Raw genomic sequence first — 5,006 nt, 5'->3', positions numbered from 1 at the left:
AAACCTCGGCAACATTCACAGCAGTTGGGGTGGTTAGCAGGACATGAAAAGGCCCCTTCCACTGAAGCTGCAGGCAGTCCTTCCTCTAGTGGACCTTAATCAGGACCCAATCTCTGGGTTGGACCGGGTTGCCAACCAAGCCACCATCTAGAGACTGAGGTTGCTCTGTGGCTTTAACCTGCAATAAGATAAAATTGAGGGCCTTGGTGAGCCCTTGGTAGTAGGTTAATAGAGAATCATGTAGATGAGTCAGATGTTGGGGTGGAGGTGCAGCAAGTCCCCTCATGGGTCGACCCATACCAATCTCAAAAGGAGTCAGACCTCAGGACCTCTGAACAGAATTTTGGATTTGGAAAAGTTCCAATGGGAGTGCCTCGGGCCACTTTAGACCAGTTTGTTCACAAGTCTTTGCCAAGCAAAGCTTAATATCAAAGTTTTTTTGTTCCACTTTACCCCCACCTTGTGGATGATTTAGGGTGTGGAGCTGGTATTGGATGGAAAGGACCTTGCTAATGTGTTGGACCACCTGGCCAACAAAATGGGAGCCACAGTCCGTGTCTAGGGAAAGGGGTAGATTGAATCCGGGCAGCAGGTCAGAAAGAAGCTTTTTGCCCACAGTGAGGGCATCAGCCTGTCGGCAAGGGTATGCCTCAGGCCAGCCACTAAAAAGCCAGACAATGAGCCAGGGTCCTGACCTGGGGAACTCGATGAAATCCATCTGGAGGTGGGAAAAAGGGTAGAGAACTAAAGCTCTGTGGAATGCATGTGGTTGGTGGGGTGGCCAGCTAGGATTGTGTCACTGATACTGCAGACACTGGTGACAAAAATGGGCATCCATGGTGGAAAAACTGGGAGCATACCAATGGTGTCTGACTTCAGCTATTATCCCCCCTTTGGCTAAATGGACCACGGAGTGGGCTACAAGGTGACCAGAGAGGTGCCGCCACAAGGAGTTGGAGTGGAGAGAGCAGCCTGTGGAGATTCTGGCATCCTTTTCAGCGTCCGGGGCGGTATCCTGCAGAAAAGGAAGGTCGGGGGAGCCAGGGGAAGAAAAGTAGAGAACAGCCTGAAGAACTGGAGCTGAGAGTTTTAACAGGGTGGCGGTTTTGGCCATGGCATCCACCTATCGTTTCCCAGAGACACAGGATCAACAGGAGCAGTGTGTGCCTTGCACCATAGAATGGAGGGAAGGAGAATAACATCAAGGAGAGCAGTAATAAGGTGGTGGTGAGAGATGGGAGTTGCAGCAGAAGTGAGAAACCCTCGCTGTTTTCAGATCTGTCCAAAGGAATGGCAGACACCAAAGGCATAGTGAGAATCTGTATAGATATTAATGGATTGTTTAGTGTCAAGGTGACAGGCACCAGTGAGAGTGATGAGTTCAGCAGCTTGAGCACTAGTGACAGAAAAAGAAACAGATTCAACAACGGCATAATTGGAGCAGACAGCATAGCCAGCTCAGAGAATGCCATGATTCTCTTGAAAACAGGAGCCATGAATATAGAAAATGAGGTCAGGGTTAGTCAGAGGAGTATCGGAAAGGTCAGGATGGGGAAGGAAAACAAAATCCACAAACTGAGTGCAGTCATGAGGTTGACCATCCGATAGTGAGGAAACAGAGAGGCAATATTGAAGGGATCACAGTGGACAAGGGTCACGTGGTCCACAGCCAGGAGAACCACCTCATAGCAGGTTAGACACCCAGAGGACAAGTGCTGAGTTCTGCAGTGTTGGAGAAGGGCAAGGACAGCGTGTGGGACGGCAACAGTAAGGGGTTGCTGTGGACAAGATTATTGGTTTTAGAAACCAGCAGAGTGGCAGCAGCTATGGCACAGACAAAAGGAGGAAACCCAGAAGCAACTGGGTCAAGCACTATAGTAACAGGACGGTGTGCGGAGGGTCCAAAAGGCTGGTTCAAGACAGCAGAGGCAGTGCCTTGATGTTTATGTAAGAGGAGAGTGAAAGGCTTAGAATTGTTAGGCAGACCGAGAGTGGGAAAAGAAGAAAGGGCTTGCTTGAGCTGACAGAAGGCAGATTCATGGACATCTTCCCAGGCGAGTGGGTCAGGGGAAGAATCAGAGGTGAGAAAGGTGAGAGATTTGGAAACTCCAAAATAATTAGGAATCCACTGTCGGCAGTAGTTGGCAGCACCTAGGAAACCACGAAGTTGGCATTTAGTCTGTGGGCATGGAAGGGAAAGAACAGCAGAAAGGCGATCAGGAGACAGGTGACGGGTACCATGAGAAATAGGTAACAGAAGTTTGACAGAATTGGAGCTTAGAGCAGGAGGCTTTGTGGCCCCATGCTGCAAGTTGGTCTAAAAGAGCAACAGAGTCAGTTTGGCAGTGAGGGACAGTATCAGAACAGAGAAGCAAATCATTTACATATTGAACTAGCACAGAATTATGAGGCATCTGGACTATATCAAGGTCAGACTTGAGAAGTTGGCTACATATGGTGGATGAGTCACAGAATCCTTGAGGCAGACTGGTGAAGGTGTATTGCCAGCCCTGATAAGTAAAAGCAAATAAATATTGAGGGTCAGGGTGAACTGGTATAGAAAAGAAAACATTACAGAGATCCACCACAGAAAAATAAAGAGCAGAAACAGGTATTTGAGAAAGTACAGTGGCGGGGTTGGTTACCACAGCTGTGAAGGGAATCACAAAATTGTTAATAGTACCCAAATCTTGAACAAAACAATAAACAGGCAACCCCTCAGGTGTACACTTCTCCTTCTTTCGGACTGGAAGGATTGGGCTATTACACCAAGAGCGGACAGGTACAAAGACACCCTGTTCTAGGAGACCTTGTATTTCAGAAGCAATGCCTTTGGAGCCAGCAACTCATAGCAGGGTATTGCGGGATCGATGGGGGACACATTCCTGATTTAACCTTGATAGAAACTGGGATGGCACCCACATCAGTTGTGGAGTGGGACCAAAATAGCTCAGGAACATGAGCCAATAGTTCCTGTTGCAATGAGGAAGAATTGGACTCGGGTTCCTGTTCCATTAGTGTCATCATCAAGGCAGGAATTTGAGTCTGGGGTAATGTGAGGAAAACTCCATCTGGAGAACAGTGAACTGTTGCCCGCAATTTGCAAAGGAGGTCTTGCCCCAACATATTTACAGAGGCGCAAAGACTCAGCAAAAAGACATGTTGCTCAGTAAGGGGACCCAAGGTAAACGAGAGCAGCTGTGTAACAGAGTGGTCAATAGTTGAGCCCCAATACTTACAGCAGTGATTACTCTATTGGAAATGGGAACTTTAGAAACAAAATCAGAGCTAAGCATAGACAAAGAAGCACCGGTGTCGACAAGAAAGGGAACAGTTCATCCTCCCACAATAACAGGTATTGTAGCATCGGAAAAGGCAGAAAGTAAAGGGGCTAGTGTCTCTGGGTCTTCTCAGCTGTCCTAATACTGATTTTCACCTTTGAAGGACTGGAGAGGAGCTGGTCTGGGTGGTGGTGCTCGGTGGGTGCCTGGCTGAAATGGAGGGACACTAGCTAAGAGCAGGGGACCGCCAGGTTTGTTCGGGCACTCATTCTTCCAATGGCCTCTTTGCTTACAGTAGCAGCAGACATCATTGGGAATGTTAGAGGGACCAGGTGGTTGGGTCAAGTGAAACGGTCCTGCAGGGTGCCATGGTTTGGTGCCACCCTGGAGATCTCTGATTTGCAAAGCCATCAGCTTGTCCTGAGCCTTTGATTTTTGCTGTTCTGCTTTAGTATAGAAATGAGTGGCAGCAGCCAAAACTTTGGTAAGAGGTTTAGTTTCCCATCCAATCAAGGTGTTTTGCAGGGACTCGGAGATCCTAGGTAACAGTCCCAAAACAAAGGTCTGAATAATCATGACAGGGAGGCTGGTTTCTGGGTCCTGACTGCCAGAATGTGCCTTACAGGTGTGGATCAGGTGAGAATAGTAGTCAGCAGGATGTTCTTCTGGCTTTTGCTTGCAGGTGGAAATTTTGGACTAGTCTGTTTTTTGTGGGGAGACCCTGGGGATGGCCTCAAGGACCTGTTTATAGAGGTTTCGCAGATGGGGGGCAACCGGGGGCATACCAATGGTGGCCAACTTTGGCTATCATAAGAAAAGAAGAAGTACTGAAAGGAGTGTATACGTATCAGGTCAGGATAGGAGGGAGATGAGGGGGAGATGTGATGTGGGTAAAAGCCAAGCGAGAACAACACAATGGCCTTCAGGATAAACTTATCAGGAGACAGCTTGAGAAAATTCGCTCGGCCCAGCCAGACACCGAGATGAGTTGCTGTCAGACTGCCAAGAGCCTGGTGCGGGGTTAGAGGGGTTGACCTGTTTGTGATTTATCAGTATATAAAGTACCTGTGCTTTACTCTCTTTGAGCATCAGCTGCCTCTTGCTGTTCTCCCATGGCCATGCAAAATAAAGAGCTCCTGTTAGCCAAACAGTGATCCTGTCTGAATTTCTACATCAGTAGCAGTGGTCATAGTTTTTCTGGACTTCTGGAAGGCCTTTGACACTGACTCTCATCCCATTCTTATTAAAAAACTAGGGGACTGTGTTTTTGAAACCTACACATTCAAATGGGCCACCAACTGGCTAGAGGGTCGCACCCAGAGAGTGGTGGTGGATGGGTCATTTTCAACCTGGAGGGATGTGGGCAGTGGGGTTCTGCAGGGCTTAGTCCTTGGGCCCGCACTGTTCAACATCTTCATCAGTGACTTGGACGAGGGGGTAAAAAGCACCCTGTTCAAATTTGCTCATGACACGAAGATGTGGGGGGATGTGGGCATGTTAGAAGAGAGGAATAGGCTACAATGGGACCTAGACAGGTTGCAAGGGTGGGCAGATGAGAATAGGATGGGATTTAACACCGACAAGTTCAGGGTGCTGCATTTAGGGAGAAAGAACCAGCAGCATACCTACAGGCTGGGGAACTCCCTTCTCATCAGTGTAGAGGCAGAAAAGGATCTTGGAGTCATCCTTAATGCCAAGATGAACATGGGAAGACAGTGTGGGGAT

This window comes from Crocodylus porosus, unplaced genomic scaffold (genome assembly GCF_001723895.1).
Source record: "Crocodylus porosus isolate Cpor-Errol unplaced genomic scaffold, CroPor_comp1, whole genome shotgun sequence".
NCBI lineage: Eukaryota > Metazoa > Chordata > Crocodylia > Crocodylidae > Crocodylus > Crocodylus porosus.
Note: the sequence above shows the minus strand (reverse complement) of the source record.